Below are 15,608 nucleotides of genomic sequence, written 5' to 3' on the forward strand. Positions count from 1 at the left end.
TCAAACTCCACACACCAGCCCCCAGGGCTTGACTCACTTCAAAGACTGGTACCTCCACACCCAGCCACCAGGGCTTGACCCACTTCAAAGGGTGACAACTCCACACCCCAGCCACCAGGGCTTGACTCTCTTCAAAGGGTGATAACTCCAACCCAGCCAACAGGGCTTGACTCACTTCAAAGTGTGATAACTCCACACCCCAGCTACCAGGGCTTGACTCACTTCAAACTCCACACCCCAGCCACCAGGGCTTGACTCACTTCCAAGGGTGTAAACTCCACACCCCAGCCACCAGGGCTTGACTCACTTCAAAGGCTGACACCTCCACACCCAGCCACCAGGGCTTGACTCACTTCAAAGGGTGATAACTACACACCCAGCCACCAGGGCTTGACTCACTTCAAAGGGTGACAAATCCACACAGCAGCCCCCAGGGCTTGACTCACTTCAAAGGGTGACAAATCCACCCCCCAGCCAACAGGGCTTGACTCACTTCAAAGGGTGATAACTCCACACCCCAGCCACCAGGGCTTGACTCACTTCAAACTCCACACCCCAGCCACCAGGGCTTGACTCACTTCAAAGGGTGATAATTCCACACCCCAGCCACCAGGGCTTGACTCACTTCAAAGGGTGAAAACTCCACCCGACAGCCACCAGGGCTTGGCTCACTTCAAAGGGTGACAAATCCACCCCCCAGCCACCAGGGCTTGACTCACTTCAAACGGTGATAACTTCACACCCCAGCCCCCAGGGCTTGACTCACTTCAAAGGGTGACGATTCCACACACCAGCCAGCCCCCAGGGCTTGACTCACTTCAAACTCCACACACCAGCCACCAGGGCTTGACTCACTTCAAAGGGTGATATCTCCACAACCAGCCCCTAGGGTTTGACTCACTTCAAAGGCTGACACCTCCACACCCAGCCACCAGGGCTTGACTCACTTCAAAGGGTGATAACTACACACCCAGCCACCAGGGCTTGACTCACTTCAAAGGGTGACAAATCCACACACCAGCCCCCAGGGCTTGACTCACTTCAAACTCCACACACCAGCCCTCAGGGCTTGACTCACTTCAAAGGGTGATAACTTCACACCCAGCCACCAGGGCTTCACTAATTTCAAAGGGTGATAACTTCACACCCAGCCACCAGGGCTTGACTCACTTCAAACTCCACACACCAGCCACCAGGGCTTGACTCACTTCAAAGGGTGATATCTCCACACCCAGCCCCCAGGGCTTGACTCACTTCAAAGACTGGTACCTCCACACCCAGCCACCAGGGCTTGACCCACTTCAAAGGGTGACAACTCCACACCCCAGCCACCAGGGCTTGACTCACTTCAAAGGGTGATAACTCCACACCCCAGCCCCCAGGGCTTGACTCACTTCAAACTCCACACCCCAGCCACCAGGGCTTGACTTACTTCAAAGGGTGATAACTCCACACCCCAGCCACAAGGGATTGACTCACTTCAAAGGGTGAAAACTCCACCCCCCAGCCACCAGGGCCAGACTCACTTCAAAGGGTGATAACTTCACACCCCAGCCCCCAGGGCTTGACTCACTTCAAAGGGTGACAATTCCACACACCAGCCAGCCCCCAGGGCTTGACTCACTTCAAACTCCACACACCAGCCAACAGGGCTTGACTCACTTCAAAGGGTGATATCTCCACAACCAGCCCCTAGGGTTTGAATCACTTCAAAGGATGACACCTCCACACCCAGCCACCAGGGCTTGACTAACTTCAAAGGGTGATAACTACACACCCAGCCACCAGGGCTTGATTCACTTCAAAGGGTGGTAACTCCATCCCCCAGCCACCAGGGCTTGACTCACTTCAAACTCCACACACCAGCCATCAGGGCTTGACTCACTTCAAAGGGTGATAACTTCACACCCAGCCACCAGGGCTTGACTCACTTCAAAGGGTGATAACTCCACACCCCAGCAACAAGGGCTTGACTCACTTCAAACTCCACACACCAGCCACCAGGGCTTGACTCCCTTCAAACTCCACACACCAGCTACCAGGGCTTGACTCACTTCAAAGGGTGACAATTCCACACACCAGCACCCAGGGCTTGACTCACTTCAAAGGGTGACAAATCCACCCCCCAGCCACCAGTGCTTGACTCACTTCAAAGGGTGACAACTCCACCCCGCAGCGACCAGGGCTTGGCTCACTTCAAACTCCACACACCAGCCAACAGGGCTCGACTCACTTCAAAGGGTGATAACTTCACACCCAGCCACCAGGGATTGACTCACTTCAAAGGGTGATAACTCCACCTCCCAGCCACCAGGGCTTGACTCACTTCAAACTCCACACCAGCCACCAGGGCTTGACTCACTTCAAAGGGTGATAACTCCACACCCCAACCACCAGGGCTTGCCTCAGTTCAAAGGGTGATATCTCCACACCCAGCCCCCAGGCCTTGACTCACTTCTAAGGCTGATACCTCCACACCCAGCCACCAGGGTTTGACTCACTTCAAAGGCTGACAACTCCACACCCAGCCACCAGGGCTTGACTCACTTCAAAGGGTGATAACTCCACACCCCAGTCACCAGGGCTTGACTCACTTCAAAGGGTGACAAATCCACCCCCCAGCCACCAGGGCTTGACTCACTTCAAACTCCAAACACCAGCCACCAGGGCTTGACTCACTTCAAAGGGTGATAACTTCACACCCAGCCACCAGGGCTTGACTCACTTCAAAGGGTGACAATTCCACACACCAGCCCCCAGGGCATGATTCACTTCAAAGGGTGATAACTCCTGCCACCAGGGCTTGACTCACTTCAAAGAGTGATAACTCCAGCCCCCAGCCACCAGGGCTTGGCTCACTTCAAAGGGTGACAACTCCACACCCCAGCCACCAGGGCTTGACTCACTTCAAAGAGTGATAACTCCATACCCAGCCACCAGGGCTTGACTCACTTCAAAGGGTGATAACTCCAACCCAGCCACCAGGGCTTGACTCACTTCAAAAGGTGATAACTCCACACCCAGCCACCAGGGATTGACTCACTTCAAAGGGTGATAACTCCACCCCCCAGCCACCAGGGCTTGACTCACTTCAAAGGGTGATAACTCCAACCCAGCCACCAGGGCTTGATTCACTTCAAAGGGTGATAACTCCACCTCCCAGCCACCAGGGCTTGGCTCACTTCAAAGGGTGACAACTCCAACCCAGCTACCAGGGCTTGACTCACTTCAAAGGGTGATAACTCCACACCCCAGCCACCAGGGCTTGACTCACTTCAAACTCCACACACCAGCCACCAGGGCTTGACTCACTTCAAAGGGTGATAACTCCACACCCCAGCAACAAGGGCTTGACTCACTTCAAACTCCACACAACAGCCACCAGGGCTTGACTCACTTCAAACTCCACACACCAGTCACCAGGGCTTGACTCACTTCAAAGGGTGACAATTCCACACACCAGCCCCCAGTGCTTGACTCAATTCAAAGGGTGACAACTCCACCCCCCAGCCACCAGGGCTTGACTCACTTCAAAGGGTGATAACTCCAACCCAGCCAACAGGGCTTGACTCACTTCAAAGGGTGACAATTCCACACACCAGCCCCCAGATCTTGACTCACTTCAAAGGGTGACAAATCCACCCCCCAGCCACCAGGGCTTGACTCACTTCAAAGGTTGATAACTCCAACCCAGCCAACAGGGCTTGACTCACTTCAAAGGGTGATAACTCCACACCCCAGCCACCAGGGCTTGACTCACTTCAAAGGGTGATAACTCCACACCCCACAAACAAAGGCTTGACTCACTTCAAAGGGTGAAAACTCCACCCCCCAGCCACCAGGGCTTGGCTCACTTCAAAGGGTGACAAATCCACCCCCCAGCCACCAGGGCTTGACTCACTTCAAAGGGTGATAACTTCACACCCCAGCCACCAGGGCTTGACTCACTTCAAAGGGTGACAATTCCACACACCAGCCAGCCCCCAGGGCTTGACTCACTTCAAACCCTACACACCAGCCACCAGGGCTTGACTCACTTCAAAGGGTGATATCTCCACAACCAGCCCCTAGGGCTTGACTCACTTCAAAGGCTTACACCTCCACACCCAGCCACCAGGGTTTGACTCACTTCAAAGGGTGATAACTACACACCCAGCCACCAGGGCTTGATTCACATCAAAGAGTGATAACTCCTCACCCCAGCCACCATAGCTTGACTAACTTCAAACTTCACACCCAGCCACCAGGGCTTGACTTAATTCAAAGGGTGATAACTCCACACCCCAGCAACAAGGGCTTGACTCACTTCAAACTCCACACACCAGCCACCAGGGCTTGACTCACTTCAAACTCCACACACCAGCCACCAGGGCTTGACTCACTTCAAAGGGTGACAATTCCACACACCAGCCCCCAGGGCTTGACTCACTTCAAAGGGTGACAAATCCACCCCCCAGCCACCAGGGCTTGACTCACTTCAAAGGGTGACAACTCCACCCCCCAGCCACCCGGGCTTGACTCACTTCAAACTCCACACACCAGCCACCAGGGCTCGACTCACTTAAAAGGGTGATAACTTCACACCCAGCCACCAGGGCTTGACTCACTTCAAAGGGTGATAACTCCACCCCCCCCCAGCCACCAGGGCTTGACTCACTTCAAACTCCACACCAGCCACCAGGGCTTGACTCACTTCAAAGGGTGATAACTCCACACCCCAGCCACCAGGGCTTGACTCAATTCAAAGGGTGACAACTCCACACACCAGCCCCCAGGGCTTGACTCACTTCAAAGGGTGATAACTCCATACCCCAACCACCAGGGCTTGACTCACTTCAAAGGGTGATAACTCCACACCCCAGCCACCAGGGCTTGACTCACTTCAAACTCCACACCCCAGCCACCAGGGCTTGACTCACTTCAAAGGGTGATAACTCCACACCCCAGCCACCAGGGCTTGACTCAATTCAAAGGGTGACAACTCCACACCCAGCCAGCAGGGCTTGACTCACTTCAAAGGGCGATAACTCCACCCCCCAGCCACCAGGGCTTGACTCACTTCAAAGAGTGATAACTTCAACCCAGCCACCAGGGCTTGAATCACTAAAAAGGGTGATAACTCCACACCCCAGCCACCAGGGCTTGACTCACTTCAAACTCCACACACCAGCCATCAGGGCTTGACTCACTTCAAAGGGTGATAACTTCACACCCAGCCACCAGGGCTTGACTCACTTCAAACTCCACATACCAGCCACCAGGGTTTGACTCACTTCAAACTCCACACACCAGCCATCAGTGCTTGACTCACTTCAAAGGGTGATATCTCCACACCCAGCCCCCAGGGCTTGACTCACTTCAAAGACTGGTACCTCCACACCCAGCCACCTGGGCTTGACCCACTTCAAAGGGTGACAACTCCACACCCCAGCCACCAAGGCTTGACTCACTTCAAAGGGTGATAACTCCAACCCAGCCAACAGGGCTTGACTCACTTCAAAGGGTGATAACTCCACACCCCAGCCACCAGGGCTTGACTCACTTCAAACTCCACACCCCAGCCACCAGGGCTTGACTCACTTCAAAGGGTGATAACTCCACACCCCAGCCACCAGGGCTTCACTCACTTCAAACTTCACACCCAGCCACCAGGGCTTGACTCACTTCAAAGGGTGATAACTCCACACCCCAGCAACAAGGGCTTGACTCACTTCAAACTCCACACACCAGCCACCAGGGCTTGACTCACTTAAAACTCCACACACCAGCCACCAGGGATAGACTCACTTCAAAGGGTGACAATTCCACACACCAGCCCCAAGGGCTTGACTCACTTCAAAGGGTGACAAATCCACCCCTCAGCCACCAGGGCTTGACTCACTTCAAAGGGTGACAACTCCATCCCCCAGCCAGCAGGGCTTGACTCACTTCAAACTCCACACACCAGCCACCAGGGCTCGACTCACTTCAAAGGGTGATAACTTCACACCCAGCCACCAGGGCTTGACTCACTTCAAAGGGTGATAACTCCACCCCCCCCAGCCACCAGGGCTTGACTCACTTCAAACTCCACACCAGCCACCAGGGCTTGACTCACTTCAAAGGGTGATAACTCCATACCCCGACCACCAGGGCTTGACTCACTTCAAAGGGTGATGTCTCCACACCCAGCCCCCAGGCCTTCACTCACTTCTAAGGCTGATACCTCCACACCCAGCCACCAGGGCTTGACTCACTTCAAAGGCTGACAACTCCACACCCAGCCAGCAGGGCTTGACTCACCTCAAAGGGTGATAACTCCACCCCCCAGCAACAAGGGCTTGACTCACTTCAAACTCCACACACCAGCTACCAGGGCTTGACTCACTTCAAAGGGTGATATCTCCACAACCAGCCCCTAGGGCTTGACTCACTTCAAAGGCTTACACCTCCACACCCAGGCACCAGGGCTTGACTCACTTCAAAGGGTGATAACTCCACACCCCAGCCACCAGGGCTTGACTCACTTCAAACTCCACACCCCAGCCACCAGGGCTTGACTCACTTCAAAGGGTGATAACTCCACACCCCAGCAACCAGGGCTTGACTCAATTCAAAGGGTGACAACTCCACACCCAGCCAGCAGGGCTTGACTCACTTCAAAGGGTGATAACTCCACCCCCCAGCCACCAGGGCTTGACTCACTTCAAAGAGTGATAACTTCAACCCAGCCACCAGGGCTTGACTCACTTCAAAGGGTGATAACTCCACACCCCAGCCACCAGGGCTTGACTCACTTCAAACTCCACACACCAGCCATCAGGGCTTGACTCACTTCAAAGGGTGATAACTTCACACCCAGCCACCAGGGCTTGACTCACTTCAAACTCCACACACCAGCCACCAGGGCTTGACTCACTTCAAACTCCACACACCAGCCACCAGTGCTTGACTCACTTCAAAGGGTGATATCTCCACACCCATCCCCCAGGGCTTGACTCACTTCAAAGACTGGTACCTCCACACCCAGCCACCAGGGCTTGACCCACTTCAAAGGGTGAGAACTCCACACCCCAGCCACAAGGGCTTGACTCACTTCAAAGGGTGATAACTCCACACCCCAGCCACCAGGGCTTGACTCACTTCAAACTCCACACCCCAGCCACCAGGGCTTGACTCACTTCAAAGGGTGATAACTCCACACCCCAGCCACCAGGGCTTGACTCACTTCAAAGGGTGAAAACTCCACCCCCCAGCCACCAGGGCTTGGCTCACTTCAAAGGGTGGCAAATCCACCCCCCAGCCACCAGGGCTTGACTCACTTCAAAGGGTGATAACTTCACACCCCAGCCACCAGGGCTTGACTCACTTCAAAGGCTGACAATTCCACACACCAGCCAGCCCCCAGGGCTTGACTCACTTCAAACTTTACACACCAGCCACCAGGGCTTGACTCACTTCAACGGGTGATATCTCCACAACCAGCCCCTAGGGCTTGACTCACTTCAAAGGCTGACACCTCCACACCCAGCCACCGGGGCTTGATTCACTTCAAAGAGTGATAACTCGTCACCCCAGCCACCAGGGCTTGACTCACTTCAAACTCCACACACCAGCCATCAGGGCTTGACTCACTTCAAAGGGTGATAACTTCACACACCAGCCCCCAGGGCTTGACTCACTTCAAAGGGTGATAACTCCACACCCAGCCACCAGGGCTTGATTCACTTCAAAGGGTGATAACTCCACCCCCCAGCCACCAGGGCTTGACTCACTTCAAAGAGTGATAACTCCAACCCAGCCAACAGGGCTTGACTCACTTCAAAGGGTGATAACTCCACCCCCCAGCCACCAGGGCTTGGCTCACTTCAAAGGGTGATAACTCCACCCCCCAGCCACCAGGGCTTGACTCACTTCAAAGAGTGATAACTTCAACCCAGCCACCAGGGCTTGACTCACTAAAAAGGGTGATAACTCCACACCCCAGCCACCAGGGCTTGACTCACTTCAAACTCCACAAACCAGCCATCAGGGCTTGACTCACTTCAAAGGGTGATAACTTCACACCCAGCCACCAGGGCTTGACTCACTTCAAACTCCACACACCAGCCACCAGGGCTTAACTCACTTCAAACTCCACACACCAGCCATCAGTGCTTGACTCACTTCAAAGGGTGATATCTCCACACCCAGCCCCCAGGGCTTGACTCACTTCAAAGACTGGTACCTCCACACCCAGCCACCTGGGCTTGACCCACTTCAAAGGGTGACAACTCCACACCCCAGCCACCAGGGCTTGACTCACTTTAAAGGGTGATAACTCCAACCCAGCCAACAGGGCTTGACTCACTTGAAAGGGTGATAACTCCACACCCCAGCCACCAGGGCTTGACTCACTTCAAACTCAACACCCCAGCCACCAGGGCTTGACTCACTTCAAAGGGTGATAACTCCACACCCCAGCCACCAGGGCTTGACTCACTTCAAACTTCACACCCAGCCACCAGGGCTTGACTCACTTCAAAGGGTGATAACTAGACACCCCAGCAACAAGGGCTTGACTCACTTCAAACTCCACACACCAGCCACCAGGGCTTGACTCACTTAAAACTCCACACACCAGCCACCAGGGCTAGACTCACTTCAAAGGGTGACAATTCCACACACCAGCCCCCAGGGCTTGACTCACTTCAAAGGGTGACAAATCCTCCCCTCAGCCACCAGGGCATGACTCACTTCAAAGGGTGACAACTCCACCCCCCAGCCACCAGGGCTTGACTCACTTCAAACTCCACACACCAGCCACCAGGGCTCGACTCACTTCAAAGGGTGATAACTTCACACCCAGCCACCAGGGCTTGACTCACTTCAAAGGGTAATAACTCCACCCCCCCAGCCACCAGGGCTTGACTCACTTCAAACTCCACACCAGCCACCAGGGCTTGACTCACTTCAAAGGGTGATAACTCCATACCCCAACCACCAGGGCTTGACTCACTTCAAAGGGTGATGTCTCCACACCCAGCCCCCAGGCCTTGACTCACTTCTAAGGCTGATACCTCCACACCCAACCACCAGGGCTTGACTCACTTCAAAGGCTGACAACTCCACACCCAGCCAGCAGGGCTTGACTCACCTCAAAGGGTGATAACTCCACCCCCCAGCAACAAGGGCTTGACTCACTTCAAACTCCACACCAGCCACCAGGGCTTGACTCACTTCAAAGAGTGATAACTTCAACCCAGCCACCAGGGCTTGACTCACTTCAAAGTGTGATAACTCCACACCCCAGCCACCAGGGCTTGACTCACTTCAAACTCTACACCCCAGCCACCAGGGCTTGACTCACTTCAAAGGGTGATAACTCCACACCCCAGCCACCAGGGCTTGACTCAATTCAAAGGGTGACAACTCCACACCCAGCCAGCAGGGCTTGACTCACTTCAAAGGGTGATAACTCCACCCCCAGCCACCAGGGCTTGACTCACTTCAAAGAGTGATAACTTCAACCCAGCCACCAGGGCTTGACTCACTTCAAAGGGTGATAACTCCACACCCCAGCCACCAGGGCTTGACTCACTTCAAACTCCACACACCAGCCATCAGGGCTTGACTCACTTCAAAGGGTGATAACTTCACACCCAGCCACCAGGGCTTGACTCACTTCAAACTCCACACACCAGCCACCAGGGCTTGACTCACTTCAAACTCCACACACCAGCCACCAGTGCTTGACTCACTTCAAAGGGTGATATCTCCACACCCAGCCCCCAGGGCTTGACTCACTTCAAAGACTGGTACCTCCACACCCAGCCACCAGGGCTTGACCCACTTCAAAGGGTGATAACTCCACACCCCAGCCACCAGGGCTTGACTCACTTCAAACTCCACACCCCAGCCACCAGGGATTGACTCACTTCAAAGGGTGAGAACTCCACACCCCAGCCACCAGGGCTTGACTCAATTCAAAGGCTGACAACTCCACACCCAGCCAGCAGGGCTTGACTCACTTCAAAGGCTGACAACTCCACACCCAGCCAGCAGGGCTTGACTCACCTCAAAGGGTGATAACTCCACCCCCCAGCAACAAGGGCTTGACTCACTTCAAACTCCACACCAGCCACCAGGGCTTGACTCACTTCAAAGAGTGATAACTTCAACCCAGCCACCAGGGCTTGACTCACTTCAAAGTGTGATAACTCCACACCCCAGCCACCAGGGCTTGACTCACTTCAAACTCTACACCCCAGCCACCAGGGCTTGACTCACTTCAAAGGGTGATAACTCCACACCCCAGCCACCAGGGCTTGACTCAATTCAAAGGGTGACAACTCCACACCCAGCCAGCAGGGCTTGACTCACTTCAAAGGGTGATAACTCCACCCCCAGCCACCAGGGCTTGACTCACTTCAAAGAGTGATAACTTCAACCCAGCCACCAGGGCTTGACTCACTTCAAAGGGTGATAACTCCACACCCCAGCCACCAGGGCTTGACTCACTTCAAACTCCACACACCAGCCATCAGGGCTTGACTCACTTCAAAGGGTGATAACTTCACACCCAGCCACCAGGGCTTGACTCACTTCAAACTCCACACACCAGCCACCAGGGCTTGACTCACTTCAAACTCCACACACCAGCCACCAGTGCTTGACTCACTTCAAAGGGTGATATCTCCACACCCAGCCCCCAGGGCTTGACTCACTTCAAAGACTGGTACCTCCACACCCAGCCACCAGGGCTTGACCCACTTCAAAGGGTGATAACTCCACACCCCAGCCACCAGGGCTTGACTCACTTCAAACTCCACACCCCAGCCACCAGGGATTGACTCACTTCAAAGGGTGAGAACTCCACACCCCAGCCACCAGGGCTTGACTCAATTCAAAGGGTGAAAACTCCACACCCAGCCAGCAGGGCTTGACTCACTTCAAAGGGTGATAACTCCACCCCCAGCCACCAGGGCTTGACTCACTTCAAAGAGTGATAACTTCAACCCAGCCACCAGGGCTTGACTCACTTCAAAGGGTGATAACTCCACACCCCAGCCACCAGGGCTTGACTCACTTCAAACTCCACACACTAGCCATCAGGGCTTGACTCAATTCAAAGGGTGATAACTTCACACCCAGCCACCAGGGCTTGACTCACTTTAAACTCCACACACCAGCCACCAGGGCTTGACTCACTTCAAACTCCACAAACCAGCCACCAGTGCTTGACTCACTTCAAAGGGTGATATCTCCACACCCAGCCCCCAGGGCTTGACTCACTTCAAAGACTGGTACCTCCACACCCAGCCACCAGGGCTTGACCCACTTCAAAGGGTGACAACTCCACACCCCAGCCACCAGGGCTTGACTCACTTCAAACTCCACACCCCAGCCACCAGGGCTTGACTCACTTCAAAGGGTGATAATTCCACACCCCAGCCACCAGGGCTTGACTCACTTCAAAGGGTGAAAACCCCACCCCCCAGCCACCAGGGCTTGGCTCACTTCAAAGGGTGACAAATCCACCCCACAGCCACCAGGGCTTGACTCACTTCAAAGGGTGATAACTTCACACCCCAGCCACCAGGGCTTGACTCACTTCAAAGGCTGACAATTCCACACACCAGCCAGCCCCCAGGGCTTGACTCACTTCAAACTTTACACACCAGCCACCAGGGCTTGAGTCACTTCAACGGGTGATATCTCCACAACCAGCCCCTAGGGCTTGACTCACTTCAAAGGCTGACACCTCCACACCCAGCCACCAGGGCATGACTCGCTTCAAAGGGTGATAACTACACACCCAGCCACCGGGGCTTGATTCACTTCAAAGGGTGATAACTCCTCACCCCAGCCACCAGGGCTTGACTCACTTCAAACTCCACACACCAGCCATCAGGGCTTGACTCACTTCAAAGGGTGATAACTTCACACACCAGCCCCCAGGGCTTGACTCACTTCAAAGGGTGATAACTCCACACCCAGCCACCAGGGTTTGATTCACTTCAAAGGGTGATAACTCCACCCCCCAGCCACCAGGGCTTGACTCACTTCAAAGAGTGATAACTCCAACCCAGCCAACAGGGCTTGACTCACTTCAAAGGGTGATAACTCCACCCCCCAGCCACCAGGGCTTGGCTCACTTCAAAGGGTGATAACTCCACCCCCAGCCACCAGGGCTTGACTCACTTCAAAGGGTGATAACTCCACACCCCAGCCACCAGGGCTTGACTCACTTCAAAGGGTGACAACTCCACCCCCCAGCCACCAGGGCTTGGCTCACTTCAAAGGGTGACAAATCCACCCCCCAGCCACCAGGGCTTGACTCACTTCAAAGGCTGACAACTCCACACCCAGCCAGCAGGGCTTGACTCACCTCAAAGGGTGATAACTCCACCCCCCAGCAACAAGGGCTTGACTCACTTCAAACTCCACACACCAGCTACCAGGGCTTGACTTACTTCAAAGAGTGATAACTTCAACCCAGCCACCAGGGCTTGACTCACTTCAAAGTGTGATAACTCGACACCCCAGCCACCAGGGCTTGACTCACTTCAAACTCCACACCCCAGCCACCAGGGCTTGACTCACTTCAAAGGGTGATAACTCCACACCCCAGCCACCAGGGCTTGACTCAATTCAAAGGGTGACAACTCCACACCCAGCCAGCAGGGCTTGACTCACTTCAAAGGGTGATAACTCCACCCCCCAGCCACCAGGGCTTGACTCACTTCAAAGAGTGATAACTTCAACCCAGCCACCAGGGTTTGACTCACTTCAAAGGGTGATAACTGCACACCCCAGCCACCAGGGCTTGACTCACTTCAAACTCCACACACCAGCCATCAGGGCTTGACTTACTTCAAAGGGTGATAACTTCACACCCAGCCACCAGGGCTTGACTCACTTCAAACTCCACACACCAGCCACCAGGGCTTGACTCACTTCAAACTCCACACACCAGCCACCAGTGCTTGACTCACTTCAAAGGGTGATATCTCCACACCCAGCCCCCAGGGCTTGACTCACTTCAAAGACTGGTACCTCCACACCCAGCCACCAGGGCTTGACCCACTTCAAAGGGTGATAACTCCACACCCCAGCCACCAGGGCTTGACTCACTTCAAACTCCACACCCCAGCCACCAGGGCTTGACTCACTTCAAAGGGTGATAACTCCACACCCCAGCCACCAGGGCTTGACTCAATTCAAAGGGTGACAACTCCACACCCAGCCAGCAGGGCTTGACTCACTTCAAAGGGTGATAACTCCACCCCCCAGCCACCAGGGCTTGACTCACGTTAAAGAGTGATAACTTCAACCCAGCCACCAGGGCTTGACTCACTTCAAAGGGTGATAACTCCACACCCCAGCCACCAGGGCTTGACTCACTTAAAACTCCACACACCAGCCATCAGGGCTTGATTCACTTCAAAGGGTGATAACTTCACACCCAGCCACCAGGGCTTGACTCACTTCAAACTCCACACACCAGCCACCAGGGCTTGACTCACTTCAAACTCCACACACCAGCCACCAGTGCTTGACTCACTTCAAAGGGTGATATCTCCACACCCAGCCCCCAGGGCTTGACTCACTTCAAAGACTGGTACCTCCACACCCAGCCACCAGGGCTTGACCCACTTCAAAGGGTGACAACTCCACACCCCAGCCACCAGGGCTTGACTCACTTCAAACTCCACACCCCAGCCACCAGGGCTTGACTCACTTCAAAGGGTGATAACTCCACACCCCAGCCACCAGGGCTTGACTCACTTCAAAGGGTGAAAACTCCACCCCCCAGCCACCAGGGCTTGGCTCACTTCAAAGGGTGACAAATCCACCCCCCAGCCACCAGGGCTTGACTCACTTCAAAGGGTGATAACTTCACACCCCAGCCACCAGGGCTTGACTCACTTCAAAGGCTGACAATTCCACACACCAGCCAGCCCCCAGGACTTGACTCACTTCAAACTTTACACACCAGCCACCAGGGCTTGACTCACTTCAACGGGTGATATCTCCACAACCAGCCCCTAGGGCTTGACTCACTTCAAAGGCTGACACCTCCACACCCAGCCACCGGGGCGTGACTCACTTCAAAGGGTGATAACTACACACCCAGCCACCGGGGCTTGATTCACTTCAAAGGGTGATAACTCCTCACCCCAGCCACCAGGGCATGACTCACTTCAAACTCCACACACCAGCCATCAGGGCTTGACTCACTTCAAAGGGTGATAACTTCACACACCAGCCCCCAGGGCTTGACTCACTTCAAAGGGTGATAACTCCACACCCAGCCACCAGGGCTTGATTCACTTCAAAGGGTGATAACTCCACCCCCCAGCCACCAGGGCTTGATTCACTTCAAAGAGTGATAACTCCAACCCAGCCAACAGGGCTTGACTCACTTCAAAGGGTGATAACTGCACACCCCAGCCACCAGGGCTTTACTCACTTCAAAGGGTGACAACTCCATCCCCCAGCCACCAGGGCTTGGCTCACTTCAAAGGGTGACAAATCCACCCCCCAGCCACCAGGGCTTGACTCACTTCAAAGGGTGGTAACTTCACACCCCAGCCACCAGGGCTTGACTAACTTCAAAGGGTGACAATTCCACACACCAGCCCCCAGGGCTTGACTCACTTCAAACTACACACACCAGCCACCAGGGCTTCACTCACTTCAAAGGGTGATATCTCCACACCCAGCCCCTAGGGCTTGACTCACTTCAAAGGCTGATACCTCCACACCCAGCTACCAGGGCTTGACTCACTTCAAAAGGTGATAACTCCACACCCAGCCACCAGGGCTTGACTCACTTCAAAGGGTGATAACTCCACCCCCCAGCCACCAGGGCTTGACTCACTTCAAAGGGTGATAACTCCAACCCAGCCACCAGGGCTTGACTCACTTCAAAGGGTGATAACTCCACACCCCAGCCACCAGGGCTTGACTCACTTCAAACTGCACACACCAGCCATCAGGGCTTGACTCACTTCAAAGGGTGATAACTTCACACCCAGCCACCAGGGCTTGACTCACTTCAAAGGGTGATAACTCCACACCCCAGCAACAAGGGCTTGACTCACTTCAAACTCCACACAACAGCCACCAGGGCTTGACTCACTTCAAACTCCACACACCAGTCACCAGGGCTTGACTCACTTCAAAGGGTGACAATTCCACACACCAGCCCCCAGTGCTTGACTCACTTCAAAGGGTGACAACTCCACCCCCCAGCCACTAGGGCTTGACTCATTTCAAACTCCACACACCAGCCACCAGGGCTTGACTCACTTCAAACTCCACACACCAGTCATCAGGGCCTGACTCAATTCAAAGGGTGACAATTCCACACACCAGCCCCCAGGGCATGACTCACTTCAAAGCATGACAAATCCACCCCTCAGCCACCAGGGCTTGACTCACTTCAAAGGGTGACAACTCCACCCCCCAGCCACCAGGGCTTGACTCACTTCAAACTCCACACACCAGCCACCAGGGCTTGACTAATTCCAAAGGGTGATAACTTCACACCCAGCCACCAGGGCTTGACTCACTTCAAACTCCACACACCAGCCACCAGGGCTTGACTCACTTCAAACTCCACACACCAACCACCAAGTCTT

This window comes from Pleurodeles waltl, chromosome 3_1 (genome assembly GCF_031143425.1).
Source record: "Pleurodeles waltl isolate 20211129_DDA chromosome 3_1, aPleWal1.hap1.20221129, whole genome shotgun sequence".
NCBI classification, from domain to species: domain Eukaryota; kingdom Metazoa; phylum Chordata; class Amphibia; order Caudata; family Salamandridae; genus Pleurodeles; species Pleurodeles waltl.